General features: G+C 43.7%; 1 pseudogene across 1 annotated transcript; it reads right to left on the bottom strand.

The window, feature by feature from the left end:
* Positions 1–531: 531 nt before the first annotated feature.
* Positions 532–18,307, bottom strand: LOC143540293 (uncharacterized; annotated as a pseudogene). The gene is made up of 7 exons (XR_013136574.1): positions 18,290–18,307; positions 18,104–18,245; positions 3,148–3,651; positions 2,882–3,013; positions 2,100–2,247; positions 1,340–1,670; positions 532–1,226 (listed from the first exon to the last, which is right to left on the bottom strand). The product of XR_013136574.1 is annotated as an uncharacterized LOC143540293 (transcript).
* Between the last annotated feature and the right edge of the window lie 1,519 nt (positions 18,308–19,826).

Here is a 19,826-nt window from a genome sequence, read left to right as displayed (position 1 = left end):
TGGGCCACATGAAATTGGGTTAAAAAATATATAGCTCAAAAAATACAATTAAAAAACAACAGCCCAATGCTCCATCCAAATTCCCTGCTCAAATCAAAATCAAAATCCCTGGTGGTGCAGGTTCCCCAATTTCAAATACAAAATCGAGTTCCAATTGCAAGTTGCTAGAGTGCCGGGTAAGAACGATAGGTTTTTGGTTATTGGAGAAGTTTAAGGATTATCATGCCAAGTAAATTAATATGTGCTCGACTTTGTTGTTATCTACCGCTCGTTCTTTAGATATTGCTGTGAATAAGTGTTATTTTTGTGATGCTTAGTATCATATGAAATGACAATGCACCTTGTTATTTGTTCCTTGTATCTTTATGGTGATAGTTTATAGATGGAACATGTTTGATAGTTTTGTCATGGGTAAATATTAAAGGCAGCAGACAGTGATGTAAATGAACACACTAAAAGTCACAATATTTATGATTTTAGAAGCATAAAAGATAACAATACCAACAAAACATATGCAATGTCCAACCATTTTACAAAGCATAACTTTAAACAAACTTGTTACATTCAAAACATGACCATGTTTAGACCTTTGGGTTTTTATAATACAGAACATGTTTCTTAGGCTTGAAGTGGTATCTAGAGATATATGTTGAGCGAATTACATCGTAAAACAAGCCATATTGAAGCCATAAATATAACAAGACAGGGAACACCCCAAACACACTGAAAAGGACCGGCATCCATAACAAACCTTTATGGTAAAGTACAAAAAAGCTCACGCCAAAAGCAACCGTCATGGTTATGATAGATAGGAAAAGAGTCAATAGACCTGAAATCAACTTTTTGGGTAATGATTCCAAGAAATCAATTTCAGCATAACGAGATGTGAGAATGGATAAAATTATAAGTATTGAGGCAGAAGATGCAAATAGAGAAATGGCATCCGCCACAACAAATACCATAAATGTTGCTTTCTAATGGAATACAGGGATACCATTGTCTTTGTCATCGGTTTGAGCATATCCGCCAGGAACCGTAAACGCTGCAGCAAATACTATGGTAGCAATAAGGGCTGCAACAACCATGCATTGACTAGCAGTTTCTTTCATCCATTTCTCCCCTTGTGTAACCAACTCTTTGTGTTCCTTTGTAAACAACTCATGTGGTGTTAAGCCGTCTTTGTTAACTCGTTCTCTATATAAGGGATGAATCATTTTACTTACTTCCTACAACACATACAACTAGAGTAGTTATATACTACTTTATTCTCCAGTCTACACAAATTAATCATGATAGAAAAATAAAGCAATCTCAAAAGACTAGAGATGAGTATATGTACCTGGAACCATAATAACTCTCTTTGCATTTGTAAAGCAACTCCTGACACATCTTCAAGTTGTTTTTGCTTAGGAATTTGTCCAACTAGGTGCAACATATTGTTACCCCTAGTATCTTTGAGAGGAGTTATCAAATCCTTCATTGCACCTACCTCATGTAAAAGACTATAGATACCCTCGTGACGATATTTGATAGCAATGTGAAATATTGATAGCTTGTCGTCATTTACTTTCCATATCAGATCAGGGTATTTACGGATGAGCTCAACTAAGAAAATTGTATTGCCCATTTCTGCAGCAATAAAAAGTACCCGAAAAGAGTGTGTATCCCTTAAAGGTCGTGGTTCTGTAATTATCTTCTGGGTTTCTGCTTCCATTTTCTTAATTTGTTCTAAAATAACTTGCTTAAGTTTTAGAGCCTGATCTTCCATTTTATTGGTCTCGATAATATTTTGGGTTTTGTCATGCATGATTGCTACATGCTCAAAAATGAGGTTTTGTAGTTTCATAGCCAAACTTTCCTTACTAGAAGTTGGTATGTTGTCTTGCTTGATTGAATCAGGGGGTCCTTTGATTAACTTTTGGGTTTCATCATGCATGCTCGCAAGTTGTTCGGAGATAAGGTTTTGCAGTTGCACTTCTGAATCTGGAGATCTTGTCATTATGTTATTGGTTTCTTCTTTCATTTTTGCAGCATATTTGGAAATGAGTTTTCGAAGTTGCATAGCTTGAATGGACCATCCAGATGCTGTTTTATTGTCTCGTTGAATTGAATCTGGTGGCCCTCTGAGTATCCTATCGATTTCCTTCTTAGGCATTTTTGCAAGATCTTCCCAAATGACTCTTAGCAATGTCAATGCAATACTCTCCTTTTCATGAGCTGCCACCTTTAAACCAATGAAGCCAAAAGCTGAAAGCAACAAATACAAAAGAAGTCAGGGTGATGATACCCATTACCAAATATTAACAAGTTTAGCAACGATAGATACATGAAGTTAGACTATAGTAACTCGACTAATGAAATATTAAGTAATGTTGCATATACATTATTGGTTTAGAAATTTCTGACATTGAAATGAATCACGCCTGAATAAAGATAAAGTTTCAACTTGTTTTATTTTATAAAAGGTTTTAGGCAATAACATATTTTAGAGGTTATAATACGTAAGAAGTTAAAAACCTTGAACACAACCATTTATTATATTTATTATTTAATAATCTAGTGACTCCCGTCATGACAACTTGCCCTTTAATAATGCTACTCACTTTTAAAATATTTACAAAAACAGATTCCTTATCTAATTCTTTATAGTTATAAATCGAGAGAATATAAATTGAAGACCGAAACAGCCCCTATGATTTATGATGGTTCTCGTTTGAGTCGTTTCTAACACACATAAATCTATTTAAGTGTGTGTGTGCGCGCGTGTATGTATGTGTGTTAACTTTAGTTTAAATTTAAAGAGTGCTATGTTTGGATCTCAAATTAAAATGGGGTGCAAATTTTGAGACAGTTGATATATACGGTAAGTAGAGATGTCTACCCGAGTTGATGGCTGTTCGGATGAAGTTAGATCTTGTTTCACGAAATGCTTCAGGCTTTAGAGCCAATACCTTGAGTGCACTCCATTGTCTGCCAAGTTCTGGATACTTTTTTACAATCTTTAGTGCCACGTCTAAGAAAAAGAAATAACAATCCTTCTGTTAATCTTACAACAAAAATATTAAGGAAGATAGAGAACACCTAAAGGTAAATCTTATGACAGACAACAATGTGCAGGTGTTCAATAACTAATGCTAAAATGCTTACCAAACATTTCATTCTCGACAAATCTTTCAAGAAGCCAACCACGATTCTTATGATCCCAACCATCATCACTCAATTCCTTTGATATCTTGTAAAGATATTTAACAACATCATAATTTCCATACAAGGCAGCCGCATACAGTGGCATCATTGTTCGATTAGCACCAGGTATTGTTGGTAAAACCTTGTTCATTTCCACCGTAATCTTAATTGTTTCAACGTTTCCAGCTACAGCTGCTAAATAGAGGGCAGTGTTGAAATTTTCATTTTCTAGTGCCAAGTCTTCTTCTGTCATCAACCCGACCAGATTTTTCACAAACTCTACCACATCTTTAGGATCGGCTTTTGCAGATGCTGCTATGTGAAGCGCTGTTTCTCCATTTTCGGTGATACTATACCTTACCAAGTCTGGTTTCTTATCAAGAATGGCTTTTGCAGCTACCCAATCGCATCTTATTGATGCTTCATACAGAGGAACACCGGTTTCGAGATACCTTTCTCTAGATCCTTCGAAGTAGTTCCAATCTTGTAGTTAGTATCTCATTTTTCACTAAGATAAGGCACAATTTTACTACATAGTTCCGGTTTGGATCCGTCAATTTGGACCAACAAGTTAACTTCAAACATACTATAAATATGGTTTTAGAGAGATCAAAACTAAAAGCAAAGAATGAGAAAGTTCAATAGTTGGCTAATTTAGGACTGAAAACTCACTTATTGACTTATTTCTTTTTGAATGGCCAACAATAAAACCCCGGCTACCTGGGGTAACTCAATGGCAAAAGGCGACCTCATACGCTCGCGATTGCAGACAGTGCTGGGTAGCCCAAGCCCACCATCTCGAGTTTTGGGGAAGCCGCCGCCCGAAGGCCCAGTATGATAAAACCCGGCTGGGAACAAATTCGAGATTTAGACCTTGAGGCCTTGAGTTTGAATCTTCACTTCCCCTTTAATTTTCAACTTATACATTTTGGCTACTTTATTGGCAATTCACTACAAAATTTATTAAAAATAGAACTGTTCGAGAGAAATTATTTTGTTTACTTTTTTGACAATTTTTCCTTAAATTATTACATATGAGAACTAAAAACAATTACACCTCATACGCTATGTATTGTGTATTGTGGGAGGCGCCCCATGTTCACCCAAAATCTTAGTTAAACATCACACCGGGCTAATTAGGGGTGGGGGACCTTTCCCTAGTCACATGTACACACAATCCGTTTTTTTATTCGGTAGTATAAATTTATCAATTCCAGTCAAAAATTTTTGTACATAGTGTAAATTTACCCGTTTTCGACCGAAATTGTGAGCCTGGCCCCATCTGGTTTATGAAAACCTTTATACATATTACGTCCGGCCCCCTCGATCGGTGCACAAATCGAGTTTTTCTAATACCCGATTCCATGAAACCAAGTTCGGGTATGACCTGGTATTGACTATACTCGAGTCGGGTTCGGGTATTGTCACTAAAAGCCATACCTATACACCAGGTTCAGATCGGGTATTCAAATACCATATTTCGGGTATTGAATAAACCTTATTCTCTGATTTTTTTTTCCAGGTTTTTTCATAGTATTCATCGGGTATAGATTGCTCTTTTTAAGGGCTGCACTTTTTTTTGGATATTTTTCAAGTATTTTTTGGTATAGATCGAGTATTTGAAAAACCCAGTTTCGGGTATTGAAAAAACCCGATTCTCGGGTATAGAACCGATTCCGGTTTTCGGGTGACTTCCGGGTACGTGCTTTGGTACTAAATTGCATACCCTATCCGTACCCTACGGGTAGGGTCGGTACGGGTTCGGGTAGTATAAACCTGGTTCTAGGTTTTTTTTACATCTCTACCCCTTGACGTATGTTCCAAGCTTTTAATGAAACCAAAAGGAATTGCCTTGGTAGGCTTTCAAGGATACTATAGGGGACCTAATTTTCTTAAAAGTAAAGTGTCATTTTCGTCCTTGTGGTTTGACAAATAATGTGAATTTAGTCTAAAAAGTTTATTTTTTTGCATATGGATCATCCGCGTTTTTCAATTCTTGCCAACTACATCCAAATCACCTAACCCCGTTAAATTGAATCATTAAGTCAAGGGTAGACATGTCTTTTCACTCTTTCTTTATTATATAAGTAAAGTGTCAAAATCGTCCCTGAGGTTTAGTCACATTTGCGAATTTCGTCTAAAAATATTTTTTTTTTCGCAATTAGACCCTCAATGTTTCCCAACCGTTGCCAATTTCATCCAAATTGTTAACTCGGTCTAAATTCAACGTTAACTCAGGGGTGCTACGGTTCTTTTACATTATTATTATTATTATTATTATTATTATTATTATTATTATTATTATTATTATTATTCTCAGGGGTGCTATGGTTCTTTTACATTATTATTATTATTATTATTATTATTATTATTATTATTATTATGTGTTTGTTTAATGAAATATATAACATCTCACGATTCCTTTGTTTGAATTCAATATAGTATTTGTTTGTTTATTCTTCTTTATTTTTAGTCATATAAAGGGTTTAGCTAAGTGTAATAATAGTAATAATGAAAACAAACACGTCAAAGTACAATAACACCCCTGAGTTAACGTTGAATTTAGGCCGAGTTAACAATTTAGATGAAATTGGAAACGGTTGGGAAAAATCAAAAGTCTAATTACGAAAAAAATATTTTTGGACGAAATTCGCAAATGTAACCAAACTTCAGGGACGATTTTGACACTTTACTCATATAACAAAGAAAGAGTGAAAAAATATGTTACTCCTGACATAACAATTCAATTTAACGGGGTTAGTGATTTGGATGTAATTGGCAAGATTTAAGAAACGTGAATGATTTATATGCAAAATATAAACTTTTTTGACTAAATTCGCATTATTTGTCAAACCAGAATAAATGACGAAGATGATACTTTACTCTTTTCTTAATTATAGAAGTTAGACTATTTAAAAGGTTCTCTTAATTAACAAGTGAAAAACATGTAGCGCTAGTCCATAGTATCTTCTTCTTTTCGATGTTAATATGAAGCGGAAAAAAGCAGTGAAGAGGTAGGTCTCCGCAAAGCCCAGTTGGACCCGCAAGACACACCTTGATGGGGTACGTCTGCGCAAAGACCAACTGGTTCCGCAAAACCCACCATGCTCAGAGAGATGAAGACCTTACACGCAGTAAGCCAGCTGTTCCGGCAGGAAAGCCTCCCTTGGTACAGTACCCTGCCTGTTCCCGCAGCTATGGGTACAAGCTGAGAAGGAAGGCTACCCGCACTAACAGTAAAGCTACACGCATAAGGCACTAACTCTTAATACTTCAGCAATGTCACCTGAAGAAGGAATGAGCAAGGCGGGAATATTCCCGCCCAAAAGAGCCAGTCCGTATACTTCTGGAAGATCTTTTGTACTATACCTGCCAAGGTATGGACAAAATAGACAAGATCTGACCAAAGCAGCCCATGAACCAATCACAGGGTGACAGCTCACCGACAATAGTACGAGGAGGAGCATGCTCCAGTACAAAATGTCACTATCAGCCGCTGCCTACCCACCAACCCTCATCGTGGCACGTACATAGCCTGTAGTTGGTGGAAAAGGAATAGTACACAGCCGGCCATGTCACTATCAGCCGCTGCCTACCCACCAACCACCAGCATGGCACGTACGTAGCCCACAGTTGGTGGAAAAGGAATATTATACAGCTGGCTGTACCTGCTTGGAAACCTACCTTCGGCTATAAATACTCCAACACCTTGGAACGGTATCAGGACAGATCATCTGATATTATCTTATCGTCTCTAGCTATTTCTCTTAATATACACTTATATTCAGAGTAATCTAGTCTGATTCTCACGCCGGAGGGTGGTCACAAGGAGGAACCCCCCATTCTCAGTGACGAGCTCACGGTGTCTGTTTTGCAGGTTGAGAAGAATAACCATCTTTGCCGGACCTAACCCTCGTGGGAAACATCTACTTAACCCTAAGATTATCCTTAATCTGCCGGGGTCACTTAGTGTTTCTTCATTGGCGCCATCCGTGCATAAAAGCTAGAACTAATTCTTTTTCAGTTTTTTCAAAACCTCTGGAAAGATGGTTAAGGTTACTCCGATGCCAAGGCCAACGAGTGACCAAGAAACTCCGGTAACCATAACCCCAGCTACTGGGGGGAACACCGGCGAGCACAATTTTTACGAACACTACCCCGGTTACCCAAGCCGGGGCAAGTGCAGTAAACAATCCTTCACTGGGATTCACCGATACCCAGTTGGAGAGACAACAGACGAGGCTCCCCCGCCAAACACTTGATCAAGTTAAAGCGTGGGCGGAAGCACGTCAGAAGGAATTCCAAGCTGAGTTGGATGAACGCTTACGTTCACTCCAACAGGCTGACGAATTCGGAAGCACTCGAAAACAGCTCAACATGAGCAATGAGTGCGAGTACTTGGACGATGATTGGGAGGAGTCCGACAGTGACGCAAACCCTCGTCATAGGGCGAAAGGGAAGCGCAAGGAAACGGACTTCCAACCGAGAAGGAATTTTGGAGGAACCTTCAAACCAAGGAACGCGGGGGGAAACCCATGTGACTTTTCCAAACCCTTTAGACCAACTGTTGCAAATGCGGGAACGTCCAAGTTTGCAAGGGACATTGCGGAAGCAATCGCCCCAAAGAGTGCCAAACAGATGTCCAACATCGGCACTTATGATGGTATATCCGACCCAGACGATCACTTGAACAGATTCATAGCGGGGGCAACCGTCAGCAACTGAACGGAACCCACGTGGTGTTATATGTTCCAGATGACGCTGGTTGGAGCGGCCAGGGCGTGGTTTGATCGTTTACCGGTCCACCACATCTATGATTGGGCGGACTTCCAACACAAGTTCAGCCAGCACTTCAGTCAACAGAGGAAATATACTGAAGAGCAGTGGACGATCCTCAACTGCGTTAGAGAGGAGGATGAATCTTTACTAGACTTCATCACTCGCTTCAACTCGAAGAAGCTGAGTCTGGGCACCATAAGCGAAGATCTTGTTCGCGTCGCTTTCATCCAGGGCGCCGAATACCCAGAGCTTATCCGCACGTTGACGGGTAAAGACGGCATGCCATCCACATGGGATGCCATCATGACGGCGGCCAAGCGCTTTGCCGAAACGGAGAAGCAACTGGGTAGGAATCTTCCTCAGAGTACAAACCTCTACACGCAGAGGACTAGAGAAAACAACGTCCGGACCGCCCGGCAAAACAAAAAGAGGAAGCTAGGTATTTGGCAGTCAAGGGTAAACTTTGACACCTCATCCAGCTCTCGCCCTCTAGTAGGCAGAAGGGATAAGACGCACCCATCAAGCCGAAACCCCCGGTGGACGCCACTCACCAAAAGCGTCACAGAGATATTTGCCACCAAAAAACTCCCATGGCCAAAAGCTCCAATGATCCGGCAGCGACATAACGCGGATCAGAGCAAATCCTGTGACTTCCACAGGACAAAGGGTCACACCACTGAGGAGTGTACATCCTTGAAGGATATTGTTGAAACATTCGTCAAGGATGGAAAACTTACACACCTTGTGGCATCAATCAAGAATGGAGGGAGGAATGATAACCGATACAAAGGCAACGGACGAAAGCCCGTTAACATCAGCATCCACATGGTTCATAGTAACGTCAGATGAAGAAAAAGACGAACAACAGAACCATGCGCGTGGAAGGAAGCTGAGGTGCGCTTTCCGCGAGTGCCAGGAGGACCCAGCAAAGAAGGCCCTATTGTCATCAAAAGCCAGCTGGGGCACTACATCACTTCCCGCACTCTTGCTGACAACAGCGCCTCGTCAACGGCTATGTACAGGCAGTTCTTCGACAAGCTAGACGACGAAGACAAGGAACGCCTGGAAACGGTCTACGCCTCGATGGAAGGGTTCGACGGCAGCACAAACACCCCCTGGGTATCCTATCTTTCCCCGTCATTCTCACGGACGGGAAACACTCCCGCACAGAAGACGTGGACATTGTCGTAATGAGGAAGCCACACCACACATACGACATTCTCTTCGGGAGAGACGGGATGGCAAGATTCAATGCCGTGGAATCTTCAGTCCACGGCATGATGGGATGGCCAACAGCTGAGGGTGTAGCAATGATCACCGGTATTCCCCAGGTATGCATCGCATCTGTCTCATCTAAACCCAAACCAAAGATGGCTAAACCAACCATCACCGAACCAGAAGAATGGGCCTTCAATGGCAAATACCCTGACCAGGCTGTTACCATTGGCCCAACAGTCACTGATCCTACGCGCACCTTACTCAAACGCTTACTACAGAAAAACGCTGACATCTTCGCGTGGACACCAACTGACATGACTGGTGTACCTCGAAGTAAGGCAGAGCATAAGCTCAAGTGTGACCCGGCTTTTACGCCAGTCATACAAAAGCGCAGAGTAATGGGGGCGGAACAAGCTAACGCGTGTAGAACCCAAGTCAAGGAACTCCTTGACGCGGGCATCGTACGCGTTAGCAGATATCAAACATGGGTTGCAAATCCCGTCATGGTACCGAAATCTAACAAACAATGGCGCATGTGCATAGATTTCAAAGACTTAAACAAAGCATGCCCCAAAGATTGTTACCCGTTACCCGAAATTGACCTTAAGGTAGATTCGTTAGCACCGTTTCGCCTTAAATGATTCCTTGATGCGTATAAGGGGTACCATCAAATCCACATGGCCGTTGACGATTAGGACAAAACCGTATTTCGGACGCCCGATGGCACATTTTGTTATCAAATGATGCCATTCGGACTTAAGAATGCCGGGTCCACATACCAACGCCTGATGGACAAAGAGTTTCATGCCCAAATTGGGAGGAACTTGGAAGTCTACATGGATGACTTGGTCATCAAAAGCCCTGAGCCAGAAGCGATGTTGAAAGACATCGAAGAAACTTTCAACACGCTCAGAAAGATAAACATGAAGCTCAATCCGAGCAAGTGTTCCTTTGGGATGGAAGAAGGGAAGTTCTTAGGAGTCATTGTTACTAAAGATGGCTTCAGAGCGAACCCTGAAAAGGTCGAAGCCATTATCAAAATGGAATCACCTACTACCATCAAGCAAGCTCAGACACTGAATGGACAACTAGTCGCACTTAACCGCTTTTTGGCAAACCATGCGGATAGGTCGTTCCCATTCGTGTCAACATTGAGAAACTGTTTAAAGAAAACGCACTTCCGCTGGACACCAGAAGCGGAAGCAGCTTTTCAGGAAATTCGGTCACGCTTGATCGAACTCCCAACGCTCACAGCACTAGAAGCGGGGGAGGAATTAATCCTATACCTTTCCGCCACAGATAGAGCAACCGGGGCAGTGCTGCTAGTAGAGCGAAAAGGCATCCAGATGCCAATCTACTATGTTAGCCGTGTCCTAACAGACGTAGAAACCCGGTACTCTACCCTGGAAAAATTAGTCTTAGCACTTGTACAGGCTTCACGCAGGCTAAGATGATATTTCCAAGGTCACCCAATCACCATTCTCACCAACTTCAAACTTGCAAACGTTCTAGGCAAACCCGAATTGTCAGGACGCCTAGCCAAATGGGCAATAGAATTGGGAGAATACGCGATAAAGTACAAGCCAAGACCAGCCATAAAAGGCCAGGTCTTGGCCGACTTTATTGCAGAAGTCCCCGCTTCGCGGGAGAAAGAGTGCCAGGAGGCGGCTCAACCCTCTCCAGCACAGGACATCGATGTCTGGCGACTCTACACTGATGGAGCAGCCAACAACGAGGGTTCAGGCGCAGGGTTGAAACTAACCAACCCAGCAGGCCAAGAATACACTTACGCTATTCGAATGGATTTTCCAAGTACGAATAACGAAGCGAAGTATGAAGCATTCTTGGCCGGGCTGAGAATTGCGCGTAAGATGGGAGTGAAAAACTTGGAAGCCCACGTGGATTCCATGTTAGTAGCCAACCAAATAAACGGGACGTACACGGCCGTGAACGACACAATGGCCCTGTACCTCGCACAAGCAAAAACCCTTATGCGAATTTTAACGATTGTAAAGTCATACACGTCAAGCGTAGCGAAAACAAATCTGCGGATGCGTTAAGCAAGCTTGCATCATTAGCCTTCACCCACTTGGGAAAGGACATCTGTATTGAACTCCTTGGAGCACCATCAGTCCCGCACAAGGAAATCTGTGTCATCCAAACCGGCACAGAAACGTGGATGACACCAATAATAAATTACCTTGCGGCGGGTATACTACCAGAGTCAAAAACACAGGCAAGAAAAATACGCTGTAAAGCACTGAACTATCAACTCATCGATGACATCCTTTACAGACGTAATTTTCTTGGCCCACTCCTAAGATGCGTGGACAACCAAGATGCTGGCTACCTCCTAAGGGAAGTGCACGAGGGCATCTGTGGAGTACACGCAGGTCCACGCGCTGTTGTAGCTAAGCTAAACAACGCGGGATACTTTTGGCCGGGGATGCATACGGATGCGCTGGCATACATTAGAAAGTGTAGGTCTTGCCAACTCTACGCACCCAACACGCATCGCCCGAAGAATGAACTTGTTCCAGTCACCTCTTAATGGCTATTTCAGAAGTGGGCCATCGATGTGACAGGCCCATTTCCCATAGCAGCAGGGAACGTTCAGTTTCTAGTGGTAGCCATCGACTACTTCACCAAGTGGATAGAAGCAAAACCCTTAGCCCAAACAACCGCAAAACATATCAAAAAATTTATTTGGGAATTTATTATTTGTCGTTTTGGACTTCCATAGAATTTGGTGAGCGATAACGGCACCAACTTTGCTGACAAGAAGCTACAAAAGTGGCTGGAAGAACTTCAAATCACCCACACCTTTACCTCAGTGGCGCACCCGCAGGGTAATGGTGAGGTGGAAAGAGCAAATAAGAGCATCGTCGACGGCATAAAGAAAAGACTCTTGGAACACAGATCCGGCTGGGTGGACGAAGTTCCACACGTCCTTTGGGCAAACAGAACGCTGAAAAAGGCAAGTACGGGAGAAACCCCGTTCAGCCTCACTTATGGCACTGAAGCCATGGTCCCGGTCGAAATTGGTCTACCCTCACCAAGGGTCTTGACTCAGCCAGAAGACAATGATGTAGAAAGACGGTTAGACCTTATGCTAACCGAAGAACGCAGAGACTTAGCCGCAGCGCGTGAAGAGAATTACAAGCGACAAATGCAAAAATACTACAACACGCGGGTAAAACTCTGCAACTTCAATGTAGGAGACTACATATTGCGTAACAACGAGGCTTCGAACCAAGAGCGCCCAGGAAAGCTGGCCCCGGTCTGGGAAGGACCATACATTATCAAAGAAGTTTTGGGAAATGACGCATACCGGCTCGAAAGGCTCGATGGCACCCCCATCCCAAGAACATGGAATGGAGCTCAATTACGCAAATGTTACATGTAGATCAATTCCAAACTAGTAAAGAAAAGGCCTAGAGCCACTTCTAATGGAAATGATTCTCCTTTATCACATTGTGTTGATAGCCTTACCTTTATACTTATGAACTTTCCACACTGATATGCCGGTATTCACCGCATAAATAAGTGTGAAAAGAAGTAAGTCGTTGCGTGTGAAAGACGACAAAACCCGCATAAGCATAAAAACGGTAAAAATTTCTAAGGAAAAGATGAGGAAAACCTTCACGCAGGTCAGATATAGGTAAAGTTTAGCCATCCTACTAAGTGAAAGTGACGGTCTTACCCGCACAATCACGAAAGAGGAAGCAAAACTTTAACCTATTATCTGCCACGTTGAAAGGTTAACTTATCCAAAGTACTCAAGAAATTGCTAAGTTAAACTAAAATATGCGTGAAACAAAACATATAAGGTTTACAAGGCAAGGCATTAACAAATAATTTATATTCCATCAAAATTCAAATATTACAAGAATTGCTGGGCATATACCCGCATACAAAAATATAAATCTATTCTAACAGTGGGAAGGGATCTAAAGGATCAAGCTTCAGGACCACTCCCGCTTGAACCCGCACCATCAGTTGAGTATGGCGGTTCAAGGAAAGCCTTGAGAATAGCTAGCCCATCATCAGCAGCAGCAATCTCGTTCACCTTCCCCACCACCGGATGCGGGAATGCAGCATACTGATTCACTGCTTGGTCATAAGCAGCTTCAGTATCCACGTCATAAAGAGGGAAGTTGGAAGGCGGGATGCCTTGTTCAACAAACCCTAGACCAAGCAGGAACCCAGCCTTTTCCCCATCCTCATGAGAAACGTTGAGGGATGCGCTCATAGCATTGTCATAGGATGTGTTCGTGAGAACCCGATGCACAACCTACAAAATAAAAATATATATTAAAAACTTTTCTAAGTATAAAGAAAAGCGTGAAGAAACTACGGAACTACGCATACCTGCGACAACGCTTCTCGTAGAAGCCACTCCTTGGTGACCAGAGCCTCCTGGAGGGCAGCTTGAGCTTCATCACGGGCGCGTTCGGCTTCGTTTTTAGTAAGGTTGGCAAGCAACACATCTTTAGCTGCAGCCTCTTCAACACCCTTCAGCTTACGCTCAGTGTGGTCAAGCATGCCCCTTTGGTCCAAGATCTCTTGGAGCTTCTTGGCGTCTTCCATGGCCAAGGCATCATGAGCCTGCTGGAGCTTCTCTAATCTGGCCTTAAGTTCTTCAACTTCAGTGCGTAGAGGCTCAGCAACAGCTTCAGCCTTGGTGGCCCTTTCGGTTGCGTTCCGTGCAGTCTCCTTAGCCAACCTAAGCTGTTCGAGGGCCTTGAAGGCTTTTTCCTTCTCCGCAGCAATGGCGGCAAGTCTCCTGTTCTCCTCCCGGATAGCCCGCGCCTGAGCCACTTCCTGGCTACGCGCCGTCTTTAACTTGTCGTTTTCACGACAAAGCAACTCGACGCGCGGCTGCATCCGGGCAAGGAGAATCTGAAGCTCATTCGTCAGCCTACCCTCCTGGTAGCTAGACATGGCTTCCCCCAACGCACCACTTGGGTCGGCGTGGCGTGCCCATTCGACACAATCCGCAGCAGTCCAGAGGGTCGTTCCCCGGCGGATACTCCACCGAGGAGCGTACACCTCGTTAGCCTACCCTCCTTGTAGCTAGACATGGCTTCCCCCAACGCACCACTTGGGTCGGCGTGGCGTGCCCATTCGACACAATCCGCAGCAGTCCAGAGGGTCGTTCCCCGGCGGATACTCCACCGAGGAGCGTACACCTCGTTGGAATCACGAACTGCAATAAAAAAAACAGTTAAAAAAAAAAGATGATAAAAGGGATAAGGCCAAAATATCCCCACGCACCTGTAGGGTCGACAACAGGTCGATAGGCACCAAACCCATCACCTGAACCCAAAGGATATCCATCCAAAAAAGGTCAAGAAGATGGGAAGGAGGCAAAGATGGGCTAGAAGCCCCAACCCTGAACGTACCTGAGGGACCGGCCGTAGTCGCCGGCGCCGGAGGAGGCATTGTAGAGGCCCCAGCGGTAGAAACCAACGGAGGTGAACTCACTGGAGGTGAACTCACAACCGTGGCCGTCGCTGCGGAAGAACCCGCAAGAAAAACCACCGCCGGCTCAGTGAAGGATTCCGTGAAGATGGCACTGACAGCCGGCGGAGATGATGTTACAGTTGGAACAGTTGCCTCAACGGGATGAGCAACTGAACCAATGCTGCAAACAGGCGCAGCCGCCTGGGTCATCGCCTCGGGTAGGTTGACCAAACCTACCGTCATGGGTCCAGAGATGCTCCTTCCCGCTCCACTCTGGAATGCGGTTGCATCCACGCCTGCACGAAGACAAGATATATAAGTATGATGGCGGAAAGATATGCAGTTAAGCTGAATATAATTTATACTTACGAGTTTTCTTGAGCTTAAAGGTTCTGACAGGCGGGGACGAACCCGATGGAGCCGGCCTCTTCATGCCGGTCACCGTCGTCGTACTGGGCTGCCCGGAGGTGACAGCTGTCTCAACCTCCGGAACAGTGGTCTCACCATCACCCGGGTTCCCCACTGCCTCCTCGCTCTCGGTCTCCGAGTCAGACCGGTTCCCCTGATCGGCAGTGGAGGCAAACTTCGACTTGCCCTTCGCGCCAGCAGCCTTCTTCTTCCTCACGAAGAAAGGACCATCTGCGGATTCCTCATCAGAAGATGACAAAATTAGAGGAATTCCAGCAGAAGTTTGAGCATGGAGAGGGCGAGGGTTAAAGAAACCCTTACCTGGCCGCGTGGCGCTCAGAATCTCGTGGCCTGGCGGGTAGACCTCCACAAACCGATCCGCCGTTTGCTCCAGGATGGGCAACTCGTTCTCATCAAGAGCACGAGTACCCAGCCGAGCGGGACCACCGCTCTCACGCGGTCGCAGAAGCGACTGCAAGTTGTTTCCCTCTGAAAATAAAAAGAAAGAAATGGTTAGAACAAAAACCCTAAATTAGCAAATAATAAGAAGCATACCGTAAGGGATAGAGTTCAAACCGTATTCGAGGACGATGGGAATCTGTGGCGCCTCTGCCCCAGCACCTTTCCACACCCGGCTCATACCGAGCATCACCATCCCAGACTCCGCAAATCGGTAAACCGGAGTCTGGATCCGGGAGATCTTGGTAAACCATTCCGCCTCCTGGTAGTTGGAGGCGTGAAGGTTGGGGAGTGCTCTCCCGTTCTTGAATGTCATCGCAATAGGGACAACACGGGCAGAGATATAGAAGAACTCCCGCTTCTAAGACCGAAGACTGCGCTCGGTAGCACAGATCTTCAAACCCTTGATCCGAGTGACCAAGGTGTACCAGCCTTGGATGCACCTCCAAGAGTAGAAGGTCATCAGGCGGTCGACGCGAGGCTCCACACCTAGAATGAGGCACACCCATTCAAAATGGCGGATCTTGGCGATCGCCATTGGGTGTACCTCCTTCAAGTGTACACCGTGTTTCTCCAAAACACGGTACACAAACTTCGTCAATGGGAACATGAGATTCCCATAGATGAAGAATGCAGCATACACCCCTATCTTGCCCTTGGGGGCATCGTACACCGTCTGGTGAGGCTCAGGAAACTCAGGCTCGAAAGGCTCGAGCATGAACTTCTTGACGATGTACTGATAAAGGTCGACGGAAAGAGCACACTGGCACTCGCCAGCAGTACTCTTATCGTCCTTGTCAGAAGTGGACGTTGGGTTCTCGATATACACGTCGGACTCTTCGGCGGTGACTTCTGGATCGTGAAGGGAAGACATGTTGGGGATGGAAAGAAGAACGATTTCAGGAGAATGCTCGACAAAAGTTAGAGTATTCGCCGGAAATCGCTTAGAAGAAGAAGGAAGTGAAAGTGTGAGTTGAGATGCATCATCTCCTCCCTTTATATACTCATCGCAATGAATGCGATGAATTTAATGCGGAGGAGAGAGGAAAGCGCAGGAGCAATGAGAAGATGACACGTGAAAAGCAAGCTGGCAACAGCTGTCGACAGGACGCGTGCCGTAAGGACGCGCGCCGTAAAATTCGCGCCCACGCGCCCGAAAACTCGCGCCCACGCGCCTGAAAAAGCGTCTGGAATGACCATATAATGTCACGTCGCCATAACTTCCTGCATGTCCTGAAACTGTCAGAAGAAACCGTCGGAAGACGCTAACGTCCCTTCAACAGTTTGGACTGTTCTTATCCTTTCACCACTTCTTCGAATTTCAAAAAGATTCAAAAAGACTCAAAAATAAGAGGGAATATACCCCCTTACCTTGGGAAGTAAAAAACCATAAGACAAGTGCGGGTACAGTGTCAAGGCGAAACCATTCACATACTTAGCACTTGCAGGGAATTGAAGCCAAGAAGGATCTTATGGGCCGTGCTTGCGGAAAGGGAAATAACACCTCCGCATAGCGGGAACGTTGAGAACTAGTATCTTCTTCTTTTCGATGTTAATATGAAGCGGAAAAAAGCAGTGAAGAGGTAGGTCTCCGCAAAGCCCAGTTGGACCCGCAAGACACACCTTGATGGGGTACGTCTGCGCAAAGACCAACTGGTTCCGCAAGACCCACCATGCTCAGAGAGATGAAGACCTTACACGCAGTAAGCCAGCTGTTCCCTCAGGAAAGCCTCCCTTGGTACAGTACCCTGCCTGTTCCCGCAGCTATGGGTACAAGCTGAGAAGGAAGGCTACCCGCACTAACAGTAAAGCTACACACATAAGGCACTAACTCTTAATATTTCAGCAATGTCACCTGAAGAAGGAATGAGCAAGGCGGGAATATTCCCGCCCAAAAGAGCCAGTCCGTATACTTCTGGAAGATCTTTTGTACTATACCTGCCAAGGTATGGACAAAATAGACAAGATCTGACCAAAGCAGCCCATGAACCAATCACAGGGTGACAGCTCACCGACAATAGTACGAGGAGGAGCATGCTCCAGTACAAAATGTCACTATCAGCCGCTGCCTACCCACCAACCCTCATCGTGGCACGTACATAGCCTGTAGTTGGTGGAAAAGGAATAGTACACAGCCGGCCATGTCACTATCAGCCGCTGCCTACCCACCAACCACCAGCATGGCACGTACGTAGCCCACAGTTGGTGGAAAAGGAATATTATACAGCTGGCTGTACCTGCTTGGAAACCTACCTTCGGCTATAAATACTCCAACACCTTGGAACGGTATCAGGACAGATCATCTGATATTATCTTATCGTCTCTAGCTATTTCTCTTAATATACACTTATATTCAGAGTAATCTAGTCTGATTCTCACGCCGGAGGGTGGTCACAAGGAGGAACCCCCCCCCCCCTTCTCAGTGATGAGCTCACGGTGTCTGTTTTGCAGGTTGAGAAGAATAACCATCTTTGCCGGACCTAACCCTAGTGGGAAACATCTACTTAACCCTAAGATTATCCTTAATCTGTCGGGATCACTTAGTGTTTCTTCAAGCAGTAAAGGAGTTAAAAATGGATAGTGATACCTCCAAATAGATACCGGCGAGGTAGATTCGGTATTGATCTCTCTTTTTCAGCTTGTGACGCAACTGGATTAGCTTCCTGCTGCCGTGGTTGTGGCTGGTTATCCTCAACAACTGAGGCTAATTGCACACCTGTTTGGACCATCTGCACAGTCACACAAATCAGTAACAATGATTAAACAAACTGACTGTAACTCCATGATACATTACGACGACTAGAGGATTTGAGAGGGGGCAAATGCAAATGATGATTGATACCTATGCGTCAGATCTAAGACGATCTTGAAATATTTATTATTGAATGGATGAATGAAAACTGAAAGTTGTGTGTTCATTTGAACACCCATTCCATGATTCAAATAACATAAAACTTTTTAAGTCAACGTTAACGTAGATCTTTGAATTATTAGACACTAGGATGGTCACTTGTGAATATGTGATTATAAAAAACGTTAATTATAAAAAAAATTGTAAACTATAATTATACATATGTATAATCCACCAATTGTGGCTACTATAGAAGGCTTGGGTTATCCCGTGGAGACCCAAGTTTGATCCTTACTTATGTCACTTTTGGTGGATTAAGACAATAAATGATTTGAGCTAGGTCATGTGCAAGGTTGTTACTTCGAATCCCAAGCCTACTTGGGTTCTCGTCTCATCGTGTGTTACACCAAAGTTATACCTGAGAGAACATACGTCCAAGCCAAACTCTAAAGCTAGTATAGGCCCGGTTAAAATAACATAGTCTAGCCATACTGGGGCAACGGGCTCTCCAATTTGAGGAGTGCGGTGGATAGGGCTGTTCATGAGCTAAGCCGAACCTAGCAAAGACTTACTCGTTGCTTAGCTCCTTTGCAACCGAACCGAACCGAACGGTTGAAATTTGAACTGAGCAAAAAATTAAAACGAGCCAAAATCAAATCGAACATCAAGCGATTTTCGAGTATTATTTATTTCTTTTTCACTTCACATAGTTCAATAAAAAACAAGTTTGAAGGTTGTAAATAATATATTTTGTAAACAAATTAGTAGTTTATAGACACACGTGCAATAGGTTGTAAATTTTTATGAGAAAAAAGTTTGATATGAAATATAATAAACATATAAATAAACTTTTAGCATTCTGAAAACTTGAAGCGAATAAATGAAACTATAAAATTGACGGAATAGGAAAATCTTTAAGGGTTAAATTAGAATTGTATACTTATATTTATGTGTGTTGTCTATGTATTTATATATTTGTTCATATATAATTGTATATAAAATAAATTAAAAGTATTTGAGCCGAACCAAACCGAACTGAGTACTCGTTGCTTGGCTCGTTTACAAACCGAACCGAGCAGAATGACTCGTTTACAATCGAACGAAAAAACGAGCTAGCATTTTCCGAGCGAGTTCGAGCAGCGGGCAATTTGGACGTCCCAGTGGTGGCCTAAATACAAGAAAGCCGCCATTCAAAATAAATATATTATAAATTATGCCTCATAAACACCATTATGGTCGTCATAAACGTAAGAAGAGAAAAATAATGGTTGAGTTAAGGAAGTCTCAAGTTAGGGATACATAAAAGGATTTAAATTATATCATTTTACTATAATATATTTGTTTTGTTTATAATTACACAATTATTCTCGTATTATTGACCTGTTTACATACGAGCTATTGACTTATATTAATTTTAGGAGCCTAATTTATTTTACTCGTCTAGGGCTTTGAGTTCTTA

This window comes from Bidens hawaiensis, unplaced genomic scaffold (assembly GCF_021521415.1).
Source record: "Bidens hawaiensis isolate Kalapana, Puna unplaced genomic scaffold, B.hawaiensis_p1.1 tig00012186_1, whole genome shotgun sequence".
Classification (NCBI taxonomy): Eukaryota; Viridiplantae; Streptophyta; class Magnoliopsida; order Asterales; family Asteraceae; genus Bidens; species Bidens hawaiensis.
This window is presented reverse-complemented; position numbering and strand designations above follow the sequence as displayed.